The 16280-nt window shown below is 33.9% G+C and overlaps 1 long non-coding RNA gene across 1 annotated transcript; it reads right to left on the bottom strand.

Annotated features, from left to right (window-relative positions):
• Positions 1 to 11610: 11610 nt before the first annotated feature.
• Positions 11611 to 14073, bottom strand: LOC127724618 (uncharacterized). Its single transcript, XR_007992607.1, has 2 exons — positions 13938 to 14073; positions 11611 to 12704 (listed from the first exon to the last, which is right to left on the bottom strand). It is a non-coding gene; the product is annotated as an uncharacterized LOC127724618 (long non-coding RNA).
• Between the last annotated feature and the right edge of the window lie 2207 nt (positions 14074 to 16280).

Here is a 16280-nt window from a genome sequence, read left to right as displayed (position 1 = left end):
ACCAAATCAATTCAAATGTTTTACATAAATTAATTGAATCACCTGAAGAAGACACTTAAGTGTTTAAAAAATGTCAAAAATCTTTCGTCAGATGTACTTTGAATATTAGGCCAAAACTAGCCCTTACCAGACCTTCTCCTTTCTGAATTTATAGTATTCTCTTATTGTGTTTCTTGTGAAAAAAGTCAAAAGATTAGTTTTTATATATTTAACAATTTTACCATATTACACTTAATTCAATATTTGTGGTTAAGCAAGCAACATCAATCAATTTTTGTGGCTTTTTTTACACCACCTTGTTGATAGATTGGATTATAGAATTATTAGCTCCTCCTACCTAATAACTCAACACTATTTTTAAACTTTATTCTTGTACTTTGTGCAAGCGGTTATGTTTTAAAATGGCAAAATGTTTTAATGTTGACTCATTATTGAAGGCTGTACGGTTGCCTATATTGCTTCGTTTGAACTTTGGTGGATAGTTGTTTCATTGGCAATCATACCACATCTCCTTATTTCATATGTGCATTTTATATATTGTTTATATGAATAATTGATAGAAAAATATAACAAAAAATCATTATGTCATGATGTACATGTATAATAATTATTGAAATTTAATAAACATTTTAGGATCTATTCATTTTGAAATTAACATATTCATTGTGTAAATTTCCGCTTTATGATGTATAATTAATTTCACATGGAATGATACTGCTTTCAACTCACTAGACAATTTCTGCCAAAGTTTTGTGTTTAAAGTCTTACTTTCAGATTTAAAATGTTTTTTTTATGCATGTATATGTTATTTCAATGATCTGTAAATATTAGAATTAAATGCTGTGTTTTTGAAAATTTATATGAAATGGATTTTAGCAAGAATATGCTTCATGCAAAATATGATTGTCACTTGCTTTCAATGTACTTAAAAGATTATAAGCAAAACCATTGAAATAATGAAACTTTTAAAATTGATTTTCAGTACTGAAATATAAAGGTATATATAAAACAGTGCTGTGTTGTTAAATTATTATAATTCTAACAAGGAATTATTTTGCCTCATTTTTTATAATAAAACCATTGCATATAAATCGGTGTGTGATTATTTTCCTTACCCTTGTCTGAAGGGAGAAAGGCATTCTGGTTATCTCTTGACTTTACATCCTACCAACCATGTGTTCATCAGTTGCTTTTCAATCACATTTTATTTCAGTAGCTACAGTACAAATTATGTCTTCAAAACTAGTGGTCCTATTTTTTCATTCTTATTTAAATTCCTCATTATTTTCTTTAAAGGTTAGTTCTATTTCAATTTAATAAATGCACATGTTGTTTTGTTTTTAAGTTTTTGCTTTAATTTTCACAGGAACAGCAAATCTGAGACTCATGTTGTGTATTAATACTCTGATTAAATGTTCCTGTGAAAATTAAAGCAAAAAATTAAAAAACTTAGATTTTTACAGGAATGGCAAATTAGAGCCTCTTAATACATGACATGAGCCTCATCTATATACATAGATGTCTTAAAAAAACAGTTTAAATCCACCGTTTAGAAAAAAAAATTCAAATCCTCCCTATTTATACCAATATTATATGGAGACGTTTGTCTTTTAGATTTATCTTTTTTTTTTCCGATAACATTTCTATTGATATAAATAGCTTCTATGCAAAACAAAAAATCTAGCAAAGGGAGACTACCATTGATAAGTTGACTTCTACAGTGAATCAGTAATTACACAACTCTTGTTCCTGATTCATTGATTCAGATTTAGATTCATTATTTCATAAGAGTTTCACCTCTTGTAATAGATAAACATTCAGTACGTACATAGTACACACACACACAATGTAAAACTAACAACCTACAAAGATGAAATACAAGTGACATTCTATAAAGAATTATGTAAGCAGAGACATATACACACATATGTATATATGTCTCTGATGTAAGTGAATACTGTATATAGCAATGATATGTCAATAAGACAGCAACCCATCAAAACCGTAAAACAAAAACGCTGTTTTAGAACAGCAGTAAATTGGTTCAACCAAGGTTGATTTATCTAATATACGTCCTTGGTTCAACAGAGAATGACACAAGGTGTCTGTACAAGATCCGTTGTCTGGTACCTGTTCTGTTTGAAATCATAGGGGCCTCGGTGGCCGAGTGGTCTAAGTAGTTACTACTGTAATCACTAGCCAGTCAACACTGAAGTTGTGAGTTCGAACCTTGCTCGTGCGGGTGCACTCGACTTCAATCTTAATTGACTAGGAATGTCAGCTTTCCTATCGAAAGTCGGTGGTTTTCTCCGGGCATTCTGGCTTCCTCCGCCAATAAAAACTGGCCGCCACGAAATAGCCCAAAAGCGGTGCTTAAAAGTGGCGTTAAAACACAAAAAATCAAATCAATCTGTTTAAAATCAGACAGTGTCATTCATTGGCACCTGTTTTGTACATTTGATGTCTTGATATATTAAGAAATTATTACGAAACTGTTTCCAGCTCTCACCGGCATAGCTGACCTATTCTTTTTTGTCCCTTCTATTTTGGTCATATAGCTCCTCCATGAGGGCAATCGAAAGTCAAAAGAGTTTAATAAAAAAAAACTTAGCAAAAAAAAACCTACGAAAAGTGGAACAATAGTCCACACAACAGTACACGGTAAACTAAAAATTGAACCAACGTGAAATCCTACCAAAAAGGGAGAGTGAGCTCATGGGATCCGGAAATGTAAGGTGATCTTGTTCAACCAGTGGCACTCGTCGTGTTGCTAATGTCTAGAAAATAAATCATAGGATGCCACAATAGACTTCAATGTTAATTTACTAATAATCAGATATCTTGTTAGATGGTACTGATTATCTGAATGACAGTCCGAAAATTTAGACAATTGTATTTGGTAGCCAATAACTGTATTTACAGATAAAAACCGTTAGTCCGTACGGTGACAAATGGTAGCCTCCAGCCACGTTCTTTGGTCTCTGGTGAGTAGTTGCCTCATTTGCAATCATACCACATCCTTTTATTTTTATATAAGATTCAAATTTTCAGCAAGCACCAGCAATATTTTTGAGTGTCAGAACTTATAAGCGGATACTCAGTATTTGAATCTATAGATATTTGTCTGAACTTGATATTTTGTGGCATACGTTATCAATTCTTAAATTCTAAAATTTTTATACTTAGGCACATTTTGAGGGAATTTAACATTTTCTATGAGTCTGAAGTCGGTTATCTTTGAAGAGTATTATTAGCGAGCGTTTTCAAGTATATTTTTAAAAACAAGGGGCTAAGTAGATTTATTAATAATTCATTTCCTGCCAAGAACCTGCGCAGACTTTAAGTACCTTATCGTTGGCATGATTTAGAATATTAAAAAAAAAATAGGCATTAAAACGCTATTTGGTTCTTTGTTATGTTGTATCGTAAGCCCTAGAAGTGTATGCCGGTCACATTCCTAATGTACCTTTCCAGAACAAGGAACCTGTACAGCAAAGTGTTTTACTCCTTGTTGAGGGCAGTGGTTTACATACATGTCCTTTTTGGTTTTTGGTTGATAGTTGTCGCATCGACAATCAAATCACATTTTTTTTTTATATTATATAGAAGTAGTTACTATTATATATATATATCCATCATCTCGATAATCAAAATAAGAAAAGACGACTACTTTGTACTTCACAGGGGCAGATTCAGGCGGGGGGGGGGGTGGCGGGCATGCGCCCCATCCCCTAAAATTTGCAAAGCATGGGTTGTCCTCAGCTTAATAAAGAATATTTCGATAATTTTATCTCAAAAACATTTTCGACTCGCTCCGCTCGGCCAAAAATTTCAATTTGCGCCCCCCCCCCCCTAACCAAATTCGCCCCTGCTTCAATCTCCCCCGTTTTGTCGGTATTTTGAAGGAAGGAAAAATGAGAAGGAAGTATTCAATTACGTATTCCTTTTGCCGATTTTTTCACGTTTTTTACAGTGAGTAATATGTGTCAAAGGAGTAGGTGTTAGGTTACTTATAGTACCAACCCATATGATGTGTCACACACAAGGAAACTATAATCTATAAAAATCTCCGTGTGTATTTCCTGAAATATATATATATATTATATCATGTAATGCTTATATGTGACCCAGTAAAGGGATATAGACAATTTTGATGACGGATTTTCCATTTATCGGTCCATATACCTCCTTGTGTTTCCCATAGGAACACTCTTCTAAATCCGATTGTTAGATCTTGATTTATGGGGTCTCAAATTCCGCCCTTCGACCCATTCTGTTATTTATCTAAGGGGGAGGTGCAGTCACTGTAATTTCCTAAGTATTCTGCAATAGCTCCTACTAAATTTGCTTTTTAAAAAGTTGAACACGATATTCAGTGCCCAGGCAACAACGTTAAACATTTTATAAATGAGGGAATTAGAGCTGTTATTTTTATTTCTGATCACTAACATTTGACTGGAAAAAAATATATGTGTCCGGTCACAGAGTTAGGTGTCCGGTCACAGAGTTAAAAAAAATGTGTCATTTGGAGGTTTTCCAATTACATCATATATTTTGCAATGCAATTTTAGGGGGAAATATTAATTACTTTATTGATAAGCACTTTACTGATCTTTACTTTATGAAGTGTTTTGTGGATTACTTCGTCTTTTCGCCGTTTTTTCGTTTTTAACCATGGCGTTGTCAGTTTTCTTTGACTTACGAGTTTTGAATGTCCTCATTTGGTATCTTCCGCCCCTGTTTTTACGCCCATATGGGCCATTTGCTTACAAACAAAAATCAGGAAACAAATAAAAAAAATACATATAAGTCATATGTAATTATCACATTCTTGATAGATATATCTATTCGAATATATGTTCAAGCATTTTCTGTCCTAAGTGTTAATGTCTTCCCTTTTCCTTTTCTTTTTTTAGCTCACCTGGCCCGAAGGGCCAAGTGAGCTTTTCTCATCGCTTGGCGTCCGTCGTCCGTCGTCCGTCGTCGTCCGGCGTCGTCCGTCGTCGTCCGTCGTCGGCGTTAACTTTTTACATTTTGAACTTCTTCTAGAGAACCACTGAATGGAATGAAACCAAACATGGCATGAATGTTCCTTATGAGGTGCTGACCAAGTGTTGTTACTTTGTAGCCAATCCATCATCCAAGATGGCCGCCAGCGGGGGACTTAGTTTAACATAGGACCCTATGGGAAATGCATACAAATGACTTCTTTTAGAGAACCACTGAATGGAATGAAACCAAACATGGCATGAATGTTCCTTATGAGGTGCTGACCAAGTGTTGTTACTTTGTAGCCGATCCATCATCCAAGATGGCCGCCAGCGTGGGACTTAGTTTAACATAGGACCCTATGGGAAATACATAAAAATGTCTTCTTTTAGAGAACCACTGAATGGAATGGAACCAAACATGGCATGAATGTTCCTTATGAGATGCTGACCAAGTGTTGTTACTTTGCAGTCGGTCCATCATCCAAGATGGCCGACAGCAGGGGACTTAGTTTAACATAGGACCCTAAGGGAAATACATACAAATGTCTTCTTTTAGAGAACCACTGAATGGAATGAAACCAAACATGGCATGAATGTTCATTATGAGGTGCTCACCAAGTGTTGTTACTTTGTAGCCGATCCATCATCCAAGATGGCCGCCAGCGGGGGACTTAGTTTAACATAGGACCCTATGGGAAATGCATACAAATGACTTCTTTTAGAGAACCACTGAATGGAATGAAACCAAACATGGCATGAATGTTCCTTATGAGGTGCTGACCAAGTGTTGTTACTTTGTAGCCGATCCATCATCCAAGATGGCCGCCAGCGGGGGACTTAGTTTAACATAGGACCCTATGGGAAATGCATACAAATGACTTCTTTTAGAGAACCACTGAATGGAATGAAACCAAACATGGCATGAATGTTCCTTATGAGGTGCTGAACATGTGTTGTTACTTTGTAGCCAATCCATCAACCAAGATGGCCGCCAGCGGGGGACTTAGTTTAACATAGGACCCTATGGGAAATACATAAAAATGTCTTCTTTTAGAGAACCACTGAATGGAATGGAACCAAACATGGCATGAATGTTCCTTATGAGATGCTGACCAAGTGTTGTTACTTTGCAGGCGGTCCATCATCCAAGATGGCCGCCAGCGGGGGACTTAGTTTAACATAGGACCCTATGGGAAATACATACAAATGTCTTCTTTTAGAGAACCACTGAATGGAATGAAACCAAACATGGCATGAATGTTCCTTATGAGGTTCTGACCAAGTGTTGTTACTTTGTAGCCGATCCATCATCCAAGATGGCCGCCAACCGGGGACTTAGTTTAACATAGGACCCTATGGGAAATACATACAAATGTCTTCTTTTAGAGAACCACTGAATGGAATGAAACCAAACATGGCATGAATGTTCCTTATGAGGTGCTGACCAAGTGTTGTTACTTTGCAGTCGGTCCATCATCCAAGATGGCCGACAGCAGGGGACTTAGTTTAACAAAGGACCTATGGGAAATACATACAAATGTCTTCTTTTAGAGAACCACTGAATGGAATGAAACCAAACATGGCATGAATCTTCCTTATGAGATGCTGACCAAGTGTTGTTACTTTGTAGCCGATCCATCATCCAAGATGGCCGCCAGCGGGGGGCTTAGTTTAACATAGGACCCTATGGGAAATACATACAAATGTCTTCTTTTAGAGTACCACTGAATGGAATGAAACCAAACATGGCATGAATGTTCCTTATGAAGTGCTGACCAAGTGTTGCTACTTTGTTGCCGATTTACTGTTCAAGATGGCCACCAGGATATTTTATTAAATAACGGGACCAATATTAATCAAAATTTGGCCTCAATCATTATTTGGGTATCTGTTATGATTTTTATCTATCTTTACATGATTTCTAAAACCAAAGTAGAGTCAGGTGAGCGACACAGGCTCTCGAGAGCCTCTAGTTTTAAGTAGCCCAACTTGTTGACATCCTGTTTTTTCACGAATGATAGTTAATTCGAAATAAACACATTATATTGTATATTTTCAAAGTTTTTGGTTTACTACTCTCCTGTAATTTGACATTTTATCATTATATGATTATTCATAATATGTTTTGTATATCAGCCTTATTTTATGCTTTTTGTTTATTTACAAATATTTTAATTATCAGTTTCTGTATTTTTCTGATTTCCCACATGACAAAAAAAAAGGATACCATGAATATATGCCTTAACCCTATATTTCACATCTCGTTCGCTATGCCTGTGTCTAGTGAAGTTATTGATTTCAATGAACGTAATCTATTGAGAAGCAGATTTAAGGGGGAAAGGGGGCCGACCTCTTTAGCAATATTTGTGTTGTAGGGTCAGTTTTGGTCAAATTTTCAATAATTCTTAACAGTTTTAAGCATAATTAACTTTTGCCCCCATCACTGATCCAGAAAGTTTTTGTGTCTAGGGATTCAATATCGTCATTGGCAACTTTTGGTTACAGAAAATTTGGGACCTAGGTTGCGGCCAAGGGTTTCCTCAAACTTTTAGGTCCGAAAAATGCACAAAATCGTCGAATTTTGACAACATATCCAAAATGTGCTGACTTTGACGCCTAGAATGTACTCTTATGAAGAGATTTGCTTAACCTAGTAATACAGTTTTTGAAATAGATTCATTTAAGAACAAAATGATGGCCATTTTGAAATTTTATGATAAAGTTGAAATTGAAGACCATATCTGGCCCAAGTGAACCTTGCTCCTTTGATTGTACTTGTAGAAAACTTATCACTAACGGGATATCACATCCTATTTTTTACGGTGATGTTGTTTTAGGGCCCGTAAAATATACCGGATCCATGAAAGCTTATCGATCATTTGAATAAAATTATTCTTAAAGGTTATCAAAGAACACTGTGAAAAAAAATCTTGGAATACTGTTTTTATCTGTATTAACATTGATTTTGTTATTAATATTACGGTTCCACATCTTGTCGATACGTATACTTATAAAGGTCATGTTACTTAGATTGTTTATAACGTCTTTACTAAATCCATAGGATGTGTATTGATTGTCCGCGGACACATTGTTTTAGTTGTTATTGGTTTCGAACTAGTGAATGTTCTAAGATCGATACTTTGTGGTTTTAGTGTTTATGTTAGTTGATTTTGTGGTTTGTATCGATCTGATGAGTCAAGAGGGTCGTAATGGGGGTATCTTCATAACGAATAACGGTAAAAATTCTTGCTATTAACGGTAATTTTTGGTACATGACGATAAAATGTACACTTTCTTTTAAACGATAAAAAAAATCGACTGATTTTGACGAATCACGTTAATTTTTTTCCAAAAATAACGGAAACGATAATTATTTGAGACCTGTGACGAATCACGATAAGGATATTTTGACGAATCACGGTAAAATTTTATCTAATTTGACGCTAACGGTAGCCGAAAATGACCGTTTGACGCCTGACGGTAAAGGGCATTCCTACCCTCAGTCAAGCCCTTTTAAACTGATTTTAAGTGTTCTTACATTGGTGCTGTTGACAACACTGTCCCAGGTTAGGGAAGGGTTGGGCGCCCGAAAACATATTTAACCCCGTCAGATTCTGTATGCGCCTGTCCCATGTAACTCAGTGGTTGTCGTTGGTTGCTTAGTATCATATTTGTTTTACGTTTGTTGTTTTGTACACAAATCAGGCTTTTGATTTTATCGTTTATTGTTTAAACTGTATCACACGTTGTCATTTCAGGGCCTTTTATAGTGCGGTGACTTATCTGGTGGATAGTTGTCTCATTGGCAATCATACCACATCTCCTTATTTTATATTGATCAAATTATGTAAAGTTTTTGTCAAATGAAGTGTTTCTTTTGGGAGGAAGTTAGTTTCTTCTTTTAAGAACCTATTACAAGGGTCTGGGTGGGGTTTACATAATAGAGAATAAAGGGCCAAATCTACAGATAAAATGGACAAAAAATAAAGAATATAGAAAAGTCTGTCAATGAATTACCAATAATATTTCCAAGAATTTGAAATATTTGTATTTGTTCCAACTTCTCGCCATGATAATTTTTCAAATGTATGATTAAGTTGTTTCTTATCTTTACTCGTGCATAAAATCGATGTCTTCCATGGAACGCCTGCATTTTATAAAATATATACGTTGTATTCCGCGAATGCCAACAAAATAAACTGGATAGATGTTGTTTTAGTAAAAACTGTATCTGAAATTATCATTTTTTCATAAAAACAACAAACAATTAAGATAAATTCCGATTAAAATTAAAGGTAAAAATTATTTGAAATTATGAAAATGAAAGATTTTGAAAGTAATTTTTTTGTACCTAAAAATTTATCCTTTTTTTTTTTGTGGAAACAAATGAAATGACTTTGTTTTTTTTTAAATATAACCTAAAAAAATACCCAGAAACAATATGATGCTTCTTCCACTACCGCAAGACACAGTCTTTAGTATCTTCAAGAGCATTCAAACATAAATAAGCAATAACGCGAACTTTCATTTTCTGATACGATGGTCTGTGTAACTAATGGTGACTATGTTTGAGGACGTCTGATTTGTATAGCACTATAGAAGAACTACAACACATGTAGAGAAACGTCTTAACATCGATATCGTTGATTGACTATGTTACTAGTAATGGTGGATTTTTACGTCCAATGGCAAATATTACATGTATATCAGAACTAGAACATGTGATGTGAATATGAACCCTGTTTTGATTAGTCCGACACCATCAACACGATTAAGTCCACTGATACTGAAGATAATTAATTGTAATTTTTCGTTTAGAATGTGAATAAAGGAATAAAACTTTATAGAAAATAACTTGCAAAATTGATACGAACTTTTGCTTAAATTATATATATTTTTTCTGTTTTAATTCGCTCAAACAGTATTTTGTTATTTCGTTGTAGCATTCCAATGAATATTGTCTCAATAAGTATATTGCATTGCGCGGGTTACTTCATGAGCAACACGACAGGTGCCACTTGTGGAGCACTATATACTTACCCTTCCGGAATACCTAAGATCAACTCCGGTTTTCGCTGGGGTTCGAGTAACTCAGTTGCTTAGTCTTTGTTTTTTTGTGTAGTGTTTCGAAGACCGTTATTTGTCTTTTTGGTTTTTTGTCATGATTTTGTCGATCTCTTTTTCTGACGAATATGTTATTGGGATTATTTCGGATTCGTATGAAATTTTTATCCATTTGAAATTTATTGAACTGCATAGAGCAAGAAATACGTAGCATTTATACTTTCAAACATACAATTGATTAAAAGGTTGCTTAAAAAAAGACAGATCCACAAATGTTTAAAATTTGCGTAAACAGCAACGATCAAGAGCGAATTCGGTGACCACCATTATTTTCATATAGTATTTTCTTAATAAAATTATAGACGAATAATTTAGGTATTTTTACCAAATTGTCTGAAAACAAATATTTACCGGTAAATAGTTTCAAAAATTTACAAAGAATTACTGGATATGTACGTGAAGCAAGCCTAACTATTACCCAGTTAATAGTTTCAAACACTATTAAACCGGTTAATACTTCTTTTTACGGGGAAAACTGGAAGCAAACAGTTTCCCTTATTTTCTGTATCGGTTGAATTGACTCGTATTCCGAATGATTGTTTATACTGCAACTGATCTATTTAGGCAGTCAAATTGCATTGGTCGTATAGTCCCCGTCAATCGCCGTTTATGACGGATACAATGCGTTTCCGTAGGGTTTTATTTATGACGTAAATAAGGAATATAAGTTCGCGGAATTTTACGTTGTCCTCTTCAAATTGAAAAATGATGGTAAACCAAAAATATTTGCATTCCTTTGGAACAGTCGTTGAAGTTGCAGTACAAAGAGAATAAACTATACATTGTATCAAAATACATACCAGTTTTCTTAATATAATAAAACACTTATTTACTTGCTATTTGGCTTTGCATCGTGAAATAGTTGGTGTCTAGGAGGAAATTAACTTGATGTTTAAAAGAAAGATATGTCGTATGATTGCCTATGAGACAACTATCCACCAAAGTTCAAATGAAGTGCTCCATAGCCAGTAGATAAATGTATACTAACGTTTGATATTTAAAACAAAAGTCTGTTTATGGAATTTCAAAATGTCCCAATTCAAATTGAAAAAACATTATTTGATGACACTTTTTATTTACATTCGATTCTGATCACAAGTTTTTAGTTGATTGTATCTCTGAATGCTTCACTTTTTTAAATTGAGGTGATACTCGATAAATAATACATACACAATTCCATCAAAATCAGATAGATTGATTGTTGTTTGCTTAACGTCCATTGGCAAATATTTCATACATTTTCAGGACGACATAAAAATCTGAAATATCACCCTATTAATTACACGTTTAATTCATTTGAACCTACAGCACACGACTTTGTGTACATCTCACGTATTAATGTTAATTTTTTTTTATGTCTGTATGATAATATACACATACAGAGTCCGATGTTGCCGTGCCCAACGGCTCCATCAAGTCCTAAAATGGTGCACATTGTCGATATGTCCCACAATTGTGTTTACCTTTATGTGTATTGAATAAATAAACCAACATATCAGTTAGTATTACGTATTTATTTTAAATGTACATCTCTCTCTCTCTCTCTCTCTCTCTCTCTCTCTCTCTCTCTCTCTCTCTCTCTCTCTCCACAATTACATATATGTAAATACGAATCCATTTAATATTTCGGTTTACACAAATGATTAATTTTATTTTAGTTAATACGCTTCGCATCGCATAGACCATCTTATAGCGTAGATAGGATTTAAGGCTTGTAATATTTGACAACCAGCCTGGTCAAGGAATCTTGAATATATACATTGAGCATGTTGCTTATTTTCACGTGAAATTCATCACGTGCACTCAGATTTGCTCCGTCTGGTAAACCCAAATTAATAATGGCGGAATTTGAATCGTAGGAAGGAAATTGAGCCCTGCTACACACTTCTCTTTTCCTGTCATTGCTAAGTTTATAGTCTATACACATCAAAGCATTCCGGCCAACAGAATTGTTTAATCGCAAAGCAACTGACAATGAGAGTTCAAAGCTACCGGACATTTGAACTTCGAACTTCTGTCCTCGTGTATTGAAAGATAGAAAATCACATTTCGCATCAACAAATGGAATTTCTTTTGAAGAATTAACCAATGATTTTAGTTTTGTTTGATCCAATTTGAAAACGCAAAGTTCAGAATGAGATTCGGATGTTTCATTTCTTGACATATTCATGACATAACATATACTAAATGAGATGCAGACACACATAATCACAATAAACATATAAAATCCTCCTTTCTTCATTAAATCCAGATTTTTCCGATATGCTGTTACAATCGGATCTGGTGGAAGAATGTTATCGCTGGGTACAAAGTTCTGAGAGGAAGAAGGCACATTGTTTTTCTGTTTAAGCTCTTGAGACGAATTTAAGCTGCTTTTACTTAAGTTTTTGATCTCGAGTTTCTTTTGGTGGCACGTTTCGTTGATTATGTTTAAACTGCTGGAAGACATTTTGTTAGAGACAGGACGGTGACTTTCGTTCATGTCATTCAGTGAGTTTCGGATGTTTTCGGCCATTTTCTCTGGATTATAAAGCTACCATTAGATCACACCGATGCAGAAAAGATTTAGATCGACAACTTATCACCAATCTATAATTTAGAATTGTTAGTTATAACAGAATTAATGACTTCTATGTTTTATTCAATACGAAAATTTCAAATATAGAGAGCAGAAAAAAGATTTAGATCTTCAAAATCCGGCTTACCTCTCCAACTTCATGCAATATTGTAAACGTATGTTGATATCAAAAGGTCGATATAATAACATTGGCAAATATTTATATCTAATTATGCACTGAATCCCAAGAAAACTTATTGAAATAGATGACTGCCATCATTGAAGGCAGGGACACATCCAGGGTTCGAGGAAAGGGAGCGTTATTGTCCAAAATGGTAAAAATATGGCAAGAGTAGCGAAACAAATTTAGATTTGACGATTGTAAGCAAAAGAGTTATAATTTATCGATCAGAGGAGCCGTATGACCCCTTTTGAATCCACCAATGGGTGGTCATAAGTGCATTTACAAAAGGTTAATGCGATTTTACTCTTGTCATCGTTTTTTTATATTCAAAGCTAAAATGGGAATGTTTTGGAAACACAATGAACATTGAATTATTTGAACAAATATACTTAAGGTTTTTTCAATTTTATCATTTACGTCAACGTCAACGATAGACATGGCTGTTGAAAACAATATTATAACAAATATTGCAAACTTCACATATTTGTGTATTGGAGGTATTGATATAAAAAAAAAAACGAAGAAGAGGAATTCTTAACCAAAACCCCTCAATTTGAATGTATCCAAATCTATAATTGAGAGTGCAATTTTTAACAACACCTAAATTTGGTTGGGAATTGTTTTATAACAAATCGTGGGTTTTTTTTTAAGAATGTCCTTCTTATATTTTTTTATAAATATAAATTGTGTTTTTATTGAGAGTTCATTATTTTGATAAATTTATAAATTTGGTTTTAGTAAGAATATCCTTATTCATATTTTGGATCGATCATGATTTGTGTTTTATGTTAAGCATGTATTCCTTATAAGATTTTTTGATGAATACTAAAAATTGCCCAAAAACATCAAAATTGTAGCCATCTGTTGGTATTTTAATATGAACAAATTTTGAGAAATATGCCACAGTTTCGTTTGCACCTCCAAACAAATATCCAGCGGTGATACTGTAATTGGAACATTTTTTGAAAATTGCCCTGGAGTGAAATAAATGCAGGAAAAATTACCATGCTTGAACTGGATACGTTTTCCTTCTTTCCCTTGCTCACAACACAATAAAACTTCTTTTAAGAGGTATACTTACAAGTGTTAGACCGCTTCATCCGGCATCAGTAAACCACAAACATGTTTTACAAGTACTTGGTGTCTTTTATACACAAATTCAATTAAAATTCCAGTATAGATGTGATTCATATTATTGTTTATAGTGGTTGCATCATCATCATCATTTAATTTAACCTTAAGTGGAAAACGACAGACACTATTGAACTCGATCAACGGAAACGATTAATTCGAAAAGGAAAAATTACATTTATTTTTTAGTGTGTTTTTTATTTTATTTTAAACGATCATTACAGTTCTTGAACTCGGCCAGACTGCATGGTCATTCTGCGGAAAACCCGTTCGTCTGACTGACTTACAGTTGAAAGTGGAAAATCTGTTTCTTGCGGACGTTTTACCAAAAGTCTTTCAGAAACCCAATATAAAGTTCCTTCAAATGACTTTTTGGGGTAATATGACATAGAAATTGAAAATAAACAATCATCACACAATAGTTTATTAATTAGTTTAAAACCATAATAAAAGTACAATACGTTGCGGGTAAAGTGGGTTAATACTCTAATAATATAATATCTTGAAGTGCAGCACTGATTAAACGTTTGTTTCCAATTAACTATATGCATAATAGTGTAGCTTAACAAAGGATAAAATACACACGTCGTTCAAAGTTAAAAAAAAATAATTCTCGAACATTTCCGATATAAAAACCCCTGTCCAATTTCGCTTACTATAATCACGGAATCTAGTTTTCTTTTGTAACCACGCCAACTCAAATTTACAAAACATATCATGGAAAATTTTTATAAATTCAAAATTTTAATGTGTAAAATATGCTTTATTTCTATGCGTTTTGTAACGCCCAGTGACAAATACTTCACGCGAATAAGTTGTCGGTACATCTGTCTAAAAAAAAGTATTCTTAAAGTTAAGAGACCGTGAAACAGGGTGGTTATCTTTACGGCACTAAAACAAGAGCTTTCTGGACAATATATGAATTTAAGTTATCCTACAAAAAGGTAGCTTATGGACGGACTGCTATAAAAGATGTTGCCCTTGTTTTATATCATACAGGGAGAGTAGCACTTTATAGCAGCATGCATCAATAAGCTTTCTTTACAATTGTTGTTAGTCACTCTAAATTTTTAATATCTTTTTGTAACTATTTTTGACTGTCTTTAGATGATCGCTTCGCCAACTTCCAAAGCAAGGTAGTCGGCTATCCAACTTTCTATCTAGCTATCTAACTTTCCCGAAATACTCCCTTTGGTTTTTAAATAAGCGAGCGTCGATATTTTTCGCTGTCGTACGGTTCGTCTGGCTACAATGTGAATTAAAGTGGCCTCTCCTAGTTTCTTTCTTTCTTACTATTCTTTATTATTATTATTTTTTTGTTAGTGTTTTGTTTTTATATGGTTTGATGTACAATGTAGTTAGTTTTACTTTCCCGCCAGTGGCAAATATTTGATATATATTTATAACATTAACAAATTTAATAGCTATATAATCAATTTCATTGATTCTTCAAAGTGGAGCCACAGAGATAAAGGGTCTTACCTACGGTCTACTCCTGGAAAAAGAGGGCATGGGAAAATTTCTGTTTTCAACAGATCAACCACTTACTCTTCAACTAGTTGTTGCAAATGTCCGTAATCGCATGAAGTGTACAGCGTTCTCTAAACACGGGGTTTCAATTGAATATACTGCAAAAAAAAAACATTTTCAGGCTATAGTGATTGTGAATCATATAGATGTTGCTTTAGAAAATGTTGTATTTTTACATATTTTTTCCCCTTAATATACGATAAATCTGTCAAAAAGGCCATTCGGTCAATCGTCAAACTATTTATTTATCCATTTTTTTTATCCGTCTCGGAAGATTTTCTGGCATAAGAGCATTATCATTGTTACGACAATTGTTAATAGAAAATCGAACCAAAACAGACATGATTCTATATGCCAAACAATTAAATCTTAAAGATGATTGACGTTTGTCGGATTGCCTGTAAACATTTGTAGGGTATGATAATTTTTTCTAGAAATAATGGAAGCAAGACTTGATACAAATCATTTTGATAAAATAAAAAGTGGAAAATAAAACTTAAAAAAAATGAAATTTCGTGAAATATGTGAAGTGCCATGGATCCCACCGTTGAGTTTTGTGAAGACGTTTATACTGTTGCCAAAAATAAAGTTTGGCTGTAAGAAATGTAAGCAGATCATGTTCAAACGAAACAAGTTGACCATTCAGTTAAATGTAAGTATACCTTTACAAAATAAATGAACAAGGATCAGAAAGACAGAATAAAATTTCAAAGGATGTTGTAGAAAAATGAATTGATTTAGTGCTCATTGTTGGATTAATGCG

Source organism: Mytilus californianus, unplaced genomic scaffold, assembly GCF_021869535.1.
Source record: "Mytilus californianus isolate M0D057914Y unplaced genomic scaffold, xbMytCali1.0.p SCAF_14, whole genome shotgun sequence".
Taxonomy (NCBI): domain Eukaryota; kingdom Metazoa; phylum Mollusca; class Bivalvia; order Mytilida; family Mytilidae; genus Mytilus; species Mytilus californianus.
This window is presented reverse-complemented; position numbering and strand designations above follow the sequence as displayed.